Source organism: Callithrix jacchus, chromosome 19, assembly GCF_049354715.1.
Source record: "Callithrix jacchus isolate 240 chromosome 19, calJac240_pri, whole genome shotgun sequence".
NCBI lineage: Eukaryota > Metazoa > Chordata > Mammalia > Primates > Cebidae > Callithrix > Callithrix jacchus.
In genome coordinates this window covers 23608048-23620740 of record NC_133520.1, presented here as the reverse complement: position 1 = coordinate 23620740, position 12693 = coordinate 23608048, and the positions used below count along the sequence as shown (strand labels likewise).

The 12693-nt window shown below is 39.5% G+C and overlaps 1 protein-coding gene across 41 annotated transcripts in view; it reads right to left on the bottom strand.

Annotated features, from left to right (window-relative positions):
• The window catches only part of ENAH (ENAH actin regulator), a 160329-nt gene that overhangs the window by 77344 nt on the left and 70292 nt on the right, over window positions 1-12693 (bottom strand). For 7 of the 41 annotated variants that reach the window (XM_078356729.1, XM_078356742.1, XM_078356739.1 and 4 more), the window contains exon 2: window positions 8553-8659. The exons of the other annotated variants lie outside the window; for them this stretch is intronic. The gene's annotated coding sequence lies outside the window, so the exon portion shown is untranslated. The remainder of the gene's footprint in view (window positions 1-8552; window positions 8660-12693) is intronic. 41 annotated transcript variants of the gene reach the window in all.

Here is a 12693-nt window from a genome sequence, read left to right as displayed (position 1 = left end):
GCCAAGGGCCTACTTTAAAATATGGCTAACCTTACTTAGCCACAAGAGACAGTATTGCTGCATGGACACTGGTGAACAAATAATAGAGCAATGCATCATTTTACTACCATCCTGTCTGCATCATGACAAGCCTCAAAATGAATACCCAGTCAAAGTCTTCAAGATTCTGAGTCAGTGAAGCAACTACGCAAAAGATTAAATTAGTAAATTACCAAGCTGTAGTTTTGTGAAGATCAGGCACTAAATTAGTTATAAACAAAAATTTCATTTTTACGACCCAATGCAATTTGTATATGTATAGTTAATTACAATCATCTCCTCATGTTAATTTTGGTATTTTAAAATAAAATATGGCATTAAAAGGCTAGAGATGGCTGGTTTAAAGAGGGGAAAAAAGGTCTAAAAACCAAAGTACCAAATTACAATCTTGTGGTTTTGTCAGATAATTCATTTCTGATTTTGTCAAGGTGACTCAGCAGGTATATGTGATGACAACACTTGCCAAGTTCTATTCTCATAGGTACTAGTGAATGAAGCGGTTCCTGGTATTTAAGCAGACTAAGGATTGCTGGGCTAGTCCTGTATATACTATTCATTGAGACTGTAGTAAAACCAAACTGTTAACAAATATTAATTCCTTTTCAAAGATACCTCTTATTGGCCGGGTGCAGTGGCTCACGCCTGTAATCCCAGCACTTTGGGAAGCCAAGGGGGTGGATCACAAGGTCAAGAGATTGAGGCCATCCTGGCCAACATGGTGAAATCCCGACTCTACCAAAAATACAAAAATTAGCTGGCGTGCACCTGTAGTCCCAGCTACTTGGGAAGCTGAGACAGAACTGCTTGAACCCAGGAGGCAAAGGTTGCAGTGAGCCAAGATCACACCACTGCACTCCAGCCTGAAAAAGATACCACTTATTAGGCCGGGCGCGGTGGCTCAAGCCTGTAATCCCAGCACTTTGGGAGGCTGAGGCGGGGGGATCACGAGGTCAACAGATCGAGACCATCCTGGTCAACAAGGTGAAACCCCGTCTCTACTAAAAATACAAAAAATTAGCTGGGCATGGAGGTGGGTGCCTGTAATCCCAGCTACTCAGGAGGCTGAGGCAGGAGAATTGCCTGAACCCAGGACACAGAGGTTGCGGTGAGCTGAGATCGCACCATTGCACTACAGCCTGGGTAACGAGCAAAACTCCGTCTCAAAAAAAAAATACCACTTATTCATCATTACTTGTCAAAGAAAGTATGAATATGACAGTGCACAGCACATAGTAGGCACTCTTTAAATGCTTTTTCAGCACATACTATAATCTAACAAAATCCTACTCATCAAGACCTGTATCAAATACTATTGCTCTTATTAATTCTTTCTGGGGTTCTCAAAGCCAGAACTAATTGCCCCTTCCTCTGAGTTCTCAGAGTATTGATTAATCTCTCAACAACGAAGACTCTTTGAGGAAGCAATATTTAAGGAACGGGAAGGACTCGAGTTTTACTCCAAGTGTAACCTGGGAAGCCATGAAAGGGCTTTAAGCAGAACATAACTTACATTTTAAAGATAACTGTAGCTACTATGTAGAGAAAAAATTCAAAAAGGTGGCAGAGAAATCAAGAACAGAAGCACAAATATCAGACTAGAAAAAAAGGAGGGAGAGGAAAGCACTGGGGATGTAGGATGGAAGTACAGCAGAAAGGATCTGCAGATAGATAAGATGCAAAGGAGGAGGCAATCAAAAGGAGGAAACAAATTATGGATGCACCTAGCATTTTAATGATATTCCCACAGTTAATATGTGATATGCTGTAAAGTATTAGAATAAAACAACACTGAAAGTCATGGTCCAACTCACTTATTTAGAAACATGTCTTCACTATCTTTGCAAATGGAAAATATGTCATTCCTTCTTGAATGCCCTATGTGCAGCATAGAGCCTAGTCTGTGGTGAGTTTTCAACATGTGTACAATAACCTCTATGATACTATCAGCCACTTAAGAGAATATATCCTAAAAAAAGAGAATTAGCATCATGTCTCTTACGATACTGAGTAATTCTATGAACTAAGATGTCATTTGTTCAGAAGATAAAATATAAAGAAATGACACTAAAAAGTTTGGAATTTTAAAGACAGAATTTTCATCTTATTCTCTGATGTCAATTTATTGGGTTAAGTCTACAATTTTATGGCATTTCAAACATTAAAGAGGCTCGGAGTAAACAACTGAGTTAGGTTTCAACTCAAATCTGCAAATATTGTTCACATTTATAACACAGGTTCTGGAATATAATAAAAGTGAGCGAGACCATCTCAGTTATAAAAGATTGTGGGCCGGGCATGGTGGTTCTCACCTGTATTCCCAGCACATTGGGAGGCCAACGTGGATGGATCACCTGAGGTCAGGAGTTCGAGACCAGCCTGGTCAACACGGCAAAACCCTGTCTCTACTAAAAATACAAAAAATTAGCTGGGCGTGGTGGCAGATGCCTGTAGTCCCAGCTACTTGGGAGGCTGAGACATGAGATTTGTCTGAATCCAGGAGGCAGAGGTTGCAGTGAACCGAGATCATGCCTACTGCACTCCAGCCTGGGTGACAGAGTGAGACACTGTCTCCAAAAATAAAAATAAAAAATTAAAAAATAAAGATTGTACATTCAGATAGGAATAATAAACATATTTTTCTCAAATAGGAAAGTGAACAATAAATACCATGTGCCATATATTGTGTTAAAAACCAAGAACCTTTTCCTAGTCCACAGCACCAGCACCGCCACTCTGGAATCACCATCCTACAAATGTAGGGGTCACTCCAAAAAATTCTCCCTTACCCTCACTGCTCCAAACACACAGTCACCAAGGTCAATTCTATTTCCAAAAGACTCCTGCAATGCATCAGTACCTTTTGCTCACAATGCTCAAAAGCTTTAATTAGGGCCTTCCCTAGTTCCTCAACTGGATTATTTCAACAGTCTCCTTAATGGTATCTCTCACTGCAATCGTATTCTCCCCTCCCAATGATTTGAGAGGGATAATTTTATAAATAAAATTTGATCATGTCACTCTTCTGGTTAAGATACCTCAAAGACTCATTTCAGGATAAACACTGGCTTCATAGCATCATGTACAAGGTCCACTATGGTTTGGCCTCCGTCTTCCTCAACATTCATTCTTACTTTAAAATACTTACTAAGCATGTAATGTATCCCAGACATTATTCTACCATCCTAGTGCTCGCAGCACATTGGTGTTCAAAACAGTACAAAACTATAGACCAGTTAGGCTGTACAAGTTCATGTAGTCACAATTTTGTGCATGCCTTCCCCTCTTCCTGACCACATTATCTGCCCCATTTTCCTCTTCCCAGATACCTTCTAATTCTGGCCTATACTTCAGAATTTAGAAAGTCATCTCTTCTTGAAAGTTTTTATACTCCCCTCAAAACAAAAACTTATTTTCTGTGCCCTCACAATATATGGTACATAACACCTCTACCAATATCAGATGTTAAATTCATGAAGGATTGGCAATGTATCTGTCCTAATTAAAGATTTGTGAGAGAAGTGGCCTGAAAAGTGGTGCGTGATACCAAGAGTGAAAAGCAAAAATCTGTAAACTTGGTGTAAGAGCTCTGAAATCTGACAGTGAAAGCTTCCTTTTCTGACCTCCAACACCCAAATGGACAATCTCTCCACTCTTCCCCTTCCCATCCATAAACCATACCACAAGCACTCTAAATGCTCAGAGCTTCTCAACTACTCTAATCACTCTGCACTGTTCTGCTCCCAGAGGTTAGATGGTACTTGAGAATCAGCTATACAGCCTGGGCAACACAGCAAGACCCCCATCTCTACAGAAATGAAAAATTTAAAAATCAGCTAGGCATGGTGGCACGGGCCTGCAGTCTTAGCTACTCGGGAGGCTGAGGTGGGAGGATCACTTGAGCCAGGAGTTCAAGACCACAGTGAGCCATGATCATGTCACTTCACTCTAGCCTGGGTGACACAGCATGACTCTGTCTCAAAACAAACAAACAAAAGAGAATTGGCTTTGTTTGTGACCAAATGTATTCACTATAAATGTACTTGTAAGTCTGCAACCTAAATATTATATAAATTGATATGATGTGAGTATACAGAAATCCTATAAAAATTAAGTTAAATGTTTTGAGAAATTTTTATCAAGGTAGGCACTAAAAGGATCATACAAGTCTAGCAGAGTTCTGTATTCAGAATGCTTTGCACATGTCTAAGTTCTCTCTCGACTTCAAAGAAACCAAAGCTGAAACGTCATTATTTGCTGGGGCATGCTTTAGGAAGGAAAAGAATATAGAGTTCTCCTCACCAGACTAACACTGAAGAAAAAGCTTTACAGCAAAAGATTGGAGAATTAACACATATAACACAGACTAGAGTATTTAAAGAGTGAGAGGCACCACAGGAGCAAATGCACAGAGGGACAGCCATATGAAGAGGCAGCAAGCAGGCGGCCATCTGCAAGCCAACAAGAGAGGCCTTAGAGGAAACCAGCCCTGCCAGCACATTGAGCTCAGACTTCCAGCCTTCAGAACTGTGAGAAAATAAATTTCTGGGCCAGGCGCAGTGGCTCACGACTGTAATCCCAGCACTTTGGGAGGCTGAGGCAGGTGAATTGCTTGAGCCCAGGAATTCAAGACCAGCCTGGGCAACACAGCAACATCCCGTCTCTACAAAAAATATAAAACTTAGCCGGGCAGGGTGGCAGGCACCTGTGGTCCCAGCTACTCAGGAGGCTGAGATGGGAGGATCCCTGGAGCGTTGAGCCAACATCGTGCCACTGCACTTCAACCTGGGTGAGAGTTAAGACCCTATTTCAAAAAAGAAAATAAAATCAGTTAAAGCTTCCAAAAATAAATAAATAATAAGTATTTAAAGTTATATGTCATTTTTAAGGATACCAAACTTTATTTCAATTAACCAACCACTATCACCAGCAGACCAAATTAGAAACTTACCTCCTTTGCCATTCCATAAAAAAAAGAAAGAAATATTGCTAAGAATCAAGGGAAAAATTCCGCTTGCTAGTTACAATTAGGTTTTGCCACAATGGCAGAGAGATTGAGGAATACAACAAAAGCACTGTGAATGCCACTGACAAACAGCAGATGCAAAAAACGTCAGCCTATAGAGTTATTTTCTGCAAGGCAAGAAAACCATCTGGAATGCAGCAGCACCAAATATGCAGAAAAGCAAAACTTCCTCTAAAGACCACATGGTTCTGTTTCATTCATCTTACCAAGAAATAGCAATAATAAATAAAAGGTAAAAATATCAATATGGCACTATTAAACTCTTTATCCTACAACATCTGCATTCAAAGTACAAATGCAGTTTAGGGTAACTGATCAGATTCACCAAAGAAAATCGCAGTCTAAATGATCATCAAAAGCAAGACGGCACGTTTTAAAAGAAAAGAAAACATTTCATTCAGCAAATCTGTTGGGTCACTCTGCAGGATGAAAAAATCTCTTAAAAGAGGGAAAAGCGTTAAGTTAAATACAATGATATGCAAAAAAAGTACTTTAGAGAAGGTACCTACTACATGTGTGTGCTTAGGAACAGTGGAAGAAATATTTTTTCAATAATTCTTGTGGTACTATTTGACCTTAATCATGAATGCCTCTTACTTAAACAAGTATAGAATCTGCCAAATGTACTAAATGTGCCTCAGGCGATAAAAAGAACCTGTCCCTCTCTGTAACACACCTGGAGACAGAAGAATGATAAAGACAGTAAGAATGCACAATTTTCCTAGTCTTAGAACCACAAGGGAGACAGAGAAACTTGTAAAACTTATAAAAGCTTGTGGAGACAGAAAAAAATACAAAGAAACATTAACAGGCTGGGTACAGTGGCTCAGGCCTATGATCCTAGCACTTCAGCAAAGGCAGGAGGATCACTTGAGCCCAGGAGTTAGAGAACAGCCCGGACAAAACAAAGTGAGACTCTGTCTCCACAAGAAATAAAAAATAAAATAAATTAGCCAGGTGTGCACCCATAGTTCCAGCTACTTGGGAGACTGAAGTAGAAGGATCACTTCAGCCCAGGAGTTCAAAGTTACAGTGAGCTATTATTGCACCACTGCATTCCAGCCTGGGCAATAGAGTGAGACACTATCTCTTAAAAAAAGAAGAAAAGAAAGATTAACAAACTAGTAAGATTGAGAGTATCTAGGATAGGAACCTGCTTTGTGTGTGCAACTCTAGCTGGCGACATACTGATGAAGACTTGGCCTGCTGCTAGGCAGCACAGGAGAAAATGCAAGCAATGCTCTCTTTCTTGGAATATGAAAGACTAATTAACAAAGATAAAGCAAATGTTACTTGAAAAAATTAAAACCAACTGTTTCAGAAGAATGCACTCTACAACTGTCTACAAACATTTAAGACCCTATATTTCAGGGTATTGTTTAACTGTAGGCACAAAAAATCCTAACAAAATCGATGAGGAAAAATGTATCAGTGGGTTACTATCCAACAGACACTAACAGGTCCCCAGTTAGTCAGTCATAAAGAATCCAATCTCTTGATTTACATTATGAAAGACCTAAACCCCAGAGACAATTAAGTGGCATAAGTAATTACTAAGCCAGTATTGTGATACTAATACTACTACTAACAGTAAAAAAATAAGGATATGTATATAGTACTCACTAAGTGTCCTATACAGTTCTATGTGCTTTGCCTTTATTAATTCACTTATCTCTTCAATAAATTTATTTGGTAGGTACCATTAATGTTCCCATTTTACAGACAGGAAATTGAGACACAAGAAGTGAATTAACTTGACTAAGAACATACTGTAGGGAGAGGCAGAAATGGGACTCAAAGCAGCCAGTCTGCTTCCAGGTCTGGACTTGCAACCACTCTACTCAAAAAAGAAAGTTAGCTTCTGACTCCCAACAATATTAGAGTTCCACAAAATTACCTCTTCACATATTTTCTATTATTTCCACATTATACTTTATATTTAATTTGAAGCTAAGAGGAAATAATTTATTTGCTGAAATTTATATTTTTAAGAAATAACCAAGGTTTATTTTAAAAGATTTCATTACTGAAAATATAATGTTAACTTATAACAAAAATATGTCTAGAATATCAGATTTTAAGGCAATAGGAAGAAACTTATTCATAAAATTAATATTCCAGGGAAAGTTTTCTTCAGAAAGAATCTCAACTTTCTTCAAAGAATTACATGAAAGACAAAATCTGTGGGAAACATTTTAGACATCAAACTATAGATACAGACAGACACAGACATGCACACACAAGCATGAAGAATAGAACAGCAGCTACTGTTCCATTATTTTAAACTACTCCAATTTTATTACTACACAATGTAAGAGTTTAACGCATTACAGGAAGCATATGAACTTTGAAATCTATTAGCCAATTCGAAGAATAAGTCTTCCCATCTTTCAAAAAGAATAGGTAAAAAGAAATAATATAATTTCAGTCGTGAATATTTTCAACCAAGTCAGTGTAGAAAAATACTGACTAGAAAATTAAGATAAAACTTCAACCTGAAAGTACAGAAAAATACCCTTTCAATGTTTAAAGTTTTGCTACATTCCTTTAATTCAGATGCTTTGCTGTTCTCTTGTAAGGCATCCCATAGCTTCCTAGTGGTAAACTTTGCTTTTGAAATTTCTCACCCTACTGTGTGATTCTGGCTCCTACTCTAAGTATACACTGTAAGAAATAAAAATTTATACCTTCTTCGTCTTCTTCTTCCCCATACCCTCAACTCACCAACAAAAAAACACAGCTCTATTAATGATCTCCATACCTCCTGGTACTCATGACCAGAGCCTTGCCTCTACTGAACAGAATACGGCAAAAAAAAATAATAAACACACACACACACACACACACACACACACACACACACACACAATGTCACTTCCAAGGTTAATTTACAAAATGACTCTGGCTTCCATATAGTTTGCCACCTTATGGAGACATACACATGACAATTATCAGGAAGAAATGGAGGCCCTCAGTCCAACAGCTGGCAGGCAACTAAATCCAACCAATTAATGTGAATGAGCTTAGAAACAGATCCTCAACCCCGCCCCCCATGATTTCAGTTGAGACTGCAGCCTTGGCCAACATATTGACAGCATTTGTCAAAGACCCTGAGCCAGAGGATCCACCTAAGCCAAACCCAGAATCCTGACCCTCAGAAACTGTGATAAAAAAGATGTGCCATTTTAAGCCACTAAAACTGTTGGTATAATTTATTGTGTGGCTATAAATAATGTATCATCCCTTCACTCCCTCTTGCCTGACCTCAAGACCTTAAACGTCTTACAAGCCAAGATTGAGCCAAGTGCGACGGCTCAATCCCAGCACTTTGGGAGGGCAAGTAATTCCCAGCACTTTGGGGGGCCAAGGTGGGTAGATCATTCGACGTCAGGAATTTGAGAACAGCCTGGCCAACATGGTGAAACCCTGTCTCTACTAAAAATACAAAAATTAGCCAGGTGTAGTATCACATGCCTGTAATTCCAGCTACCTGGGAGGCTGAAGCAGGAGAATCACATAAGCCTGGGAGGTGGAAGTTGCAATGAGCCAAGATCGCCATCAGTGCACTCCAGCCTGGGCAACAGAGCGAGACTCCATCTCAAAAAAAAAAAATAAGCCAAGATTACCTTAGATTTCATAAGCTCCATAGCTTTTAGCACACATATAGGCACACAGGGCTCAGATTCTTCATCTAGCCATCCATCTTTTTTTTATGTGGACTTGTAATTTTCAAAGATCAATTCCCACTGCACCAGCAAACCTAAACCTTCATAGCACGAGAGTTCACAAAAAGTATAGACACCTAGAAATGGTCTCAGACAACAAAAAAAAAACTCTTCACTTGGCAACACATAGTTTCCTTAGTAAATTCTCCCATTAATAAGAAACTTTTCTTAGCAACTGAAAAGATTATTTCACCTGTTTCCTATAGTTCTTTTCCTCACATTATTTTCATGAAGTTATATGGCAAAGCCTCTCAAAATACTTTCCAAGCACAATAGAGTTAAAAATACCAAGTGTGGCTAATTTTAGCTATAAAGGCACCAGACAGAGCCAAGTTAGGACAGACATGGAAATAAAAATGGGTGATGAGAGATGGGGTTGGTTGAGGGTGAACCACATTGACTTTTTATATTATCACTCTGCAAGATTATTAATTTTAATGAATGAATGGTGTCAGCAAAAGACAAGTACAATATGAGCTCAAGAAAGAAAAACTGAAGCAGAATACTGTAAGATCTCAATCTGTTTTTCTCAAAATCTAAGCAGGGAGGGTTCTGCTTCTGGCCAAGTAATGGCCACCTTTCCAAATGACCCTCCCATAGATAAAACTGAAAACTCTGGATTAAAATTAAAAAATTTTTTTCGAGACAGGTTTTCACTCTGTCACCCAGGCTGGAGTGCAGTGGGGTACAATCACAGCTCACTTCAGCCTCTACCTCCCAGGCCCAAGTGATCTTCCCACCTCAGCATCTCAAGTAGCTGGGACCACAGACACACACCACTATACCCAGTTAATGTTTTTTTGGGGGGGCGGGTAGAGATGGGATCTCCCTATCTTGCTCAGGCTGTTTTCAAACCCCTGAGCTCAAGCAATCCTCATCTCTGGATAAAATTTATAGAACAACTATATGAAGTGATACAATTTGGATCTGTGTCCCTGCCCAAATGTCATGTCATTGTAATCCTCAATGTTGGAGGTGGGGCCTGGCACAAGGTGACTGGATAACAAGGGTGGTTCTTCATGAATGGTTTAGCAACATCCCCTTGGTGCTATTCCCATGATAGTAAATTCTCATGAGATTTGGCTGTTTACAAGTATATAGCACCTTCCCCTTCTCCCTCTTGCTCCAGCCACAGTAAATGCCAGCTCCCCCTTTGCCTTCCACCATGATTGTAAATTTCCTGAGATCTCCCCAGAAGCCAGCATCATGCTTCCTATAAAGCCTATGGAACCGTAAGCCAATTAAACTCCTTTATAAATTACCCAGGCTCAGGTATTTATTTATAGCAGCGAAAGAAGGGACTAATACATGAAGGCACTGGAGAATGACAAGAAGGGAATCAACTCTTACAAGAAAGGAATAATGTGGGGAGGGTTCTCTGATGTTTACAGCTTTTAGCTTGACAACTGGTCCTGGTCTGTGCTACATGGGAGAGCTAAAACTCCAACAGAAACCCTCACAGCCTTTCTAGCTTAAAGATAAGAAGATAGAGTTCAGGGCAATACACAGCTGCTGCAAAATGAGGATATTCCTGGAAGGAAAATAAGCAAGTGCGCAGGAGGGAACCCCAAATTCTGTATATAAACTCTGCTTCAATCTCTGGATGATCCCTGATCTACTCATGTTACGGTGGTTTCCAAGTAACTAAAAGAGCTAAACCAAAATATGACCCACTGTCTAAAAGACAAAATTTGCTGTTTGAGTCCAACCAAGTTGTACAGATCTGTGGGATCACTGGATCTAACATACTGTTACATGTAAGAGTCTGGGACAACTCCTCACTCTCTGCAAAAAAAGCAAAACATAGTCAATCTAAAAACAACCACAAGTAGGTATATACCAGTCAAAGATAAAGATACTTGGAATGGTTAGGGAAAAATGAAACTTTACATACAGAAGAACCATAAATTGGATGACCACAGACATCTTCATACTGTACTGCAGAAACAAAAGAGAGCAGAGACAGTAAAATGACGTCTTTAAAGAGCTCAAATATAAAGCTGCCAATCCAAAACTCCACATCCAGGGAAAATACTCTTTTAAAATTAAGGCAAATAAAGATATTTTAAGAAAAAAAGAGGTCAGGCGCAGTGGCTCATGTCTGTAATCTCAGCACTTTGGGTGGCTGAGGCGGGAGGATCACCTGAGGTCAGGAGTTCAAGACTAGCCTGGCCAACATGGTGAAACCCCGTCTCTACAAAAATACAAACATTAGCTAAGTATGATGGCAGGTGCCTGTAATCCCAGCTACTTGGGAGGCTGAGGAGGGAGAATCACTTGAACCCAGGAGGCAGAGGTTGCACTGAGCCAAGACTGTACCATTGTACTCCAGCCCGGGCGACAGAGCAAGACTCTGTCTCAGAAAAAGAGAAAGTAAAGAGAATTATTCAAGTTGAAAGAAAATGGTACTAGACAGACACTCAAATAGTCTGTAAGAAATGAAGAACATCAAAAATGGTAAATATAGGCCGGGCACAGTGGCTCACACCTGTAATCCCAGCAATTTGGGAGGTCAAGGCAGTAGATTAGTTGGGGCCAGTACTTTAAGACCAGTCTGGCCAAGATGGTGAAACCCCATTTCTACTAAAAATACAAAAATTAGCCAGACGTGGTGGTGCACAACTGTAATCCCAGCTACTTGGGAGGCTGAGACACGAGCATCGGTTGAACCCCGGAGGCAGAGACTGCAGTGAGACCAGACTGTGCCACTGCACTCCAGCATAGAGGACAGAGCAAGACTCTTGTTTCAAAAACAAAAACATAAAATACAGGGTAAATATAAATTAGATGTGTTTATTTAAGGTAAAACTTGTAACATTATCTTAAGTAGTTTCAAACTGTGCAGATAGGATATATCAGGCAAGTACAGCAAAATAAACTGGAGGGAACAAACCTAGAGAGTTGCAAGGTTTCTACATTTTATGCAAACTGCTACAACATTAATTCTAAGTAAATGGTAAAGAGTGAAAGCAACAGATGAAGGGGGGGAGAGAAAATGCAAAGAGGCATAGCAAAAAAGTCAGCAGAAAAACAATAGAATTCTAAAGGTATTCAATTTATTCCCCCAAAAGGCAGGAAAGGAATAAAGAGGAGTGAAAACAGACACACAAAAAAGAAACAGAATAAAAATATTAAAATGGTAGACTGAAGTCCAACCTCCCAATAATTACATCAAATGTTAATGATTAAACACTCTCATTAAAAGACATTAAATAGTAAAGACTCAATTACATGCTGCCCACAATTACAGCTGCACTTTAAATATACAGAAGACAGGTAGGTTCAAAGTAAATAAACATTGGTAAACAACAAGATCTTCAACTAACATTAAAAAAAGGAACAAAGTAAATAAACAAATAATTATATGCCATGAAAACAGTATGCATATATTAATATCAGAACTGATACATTATATCATATGAAGTAGACTTTTAAGCAGAGGAACTTTTCAAAATTATAAAATGGTCAACTCATCAGAAACAAATAACAATCCTGAATGTGCAACCACCTAATCACAGTCTCTAAATACATAAAGCAAAAATTGACAGAATTAAAGGGTAAAAGGGCCAGGAGCAGTGGCTCACGCCCATAATCCCAGCACTTTGAGAGGCTCCGGTGGGTGGATCATACGAGGTCAGGAGTTGAAAATCAGCCTGGCCAACATGGTGAAACCACATCTCTACTAAAAATACAAAAATTAGCCAGGTGGTCATGGCATGCGCCAGTAATCCCAGCTACTCAGCAGGCTAAGGTGGGAGAATCACTTGATCCTGGGCAGCAGAGGTTGCAGTGAGCTGAGATAACACCACTGCACTCCAGCCTGGACAACAGAGTGAGACCCTGTGTAAAAAAAAAATAATAAATTAATTAAAAATCATGAGATGCAGCTAAAGCCGTGTTTAATGG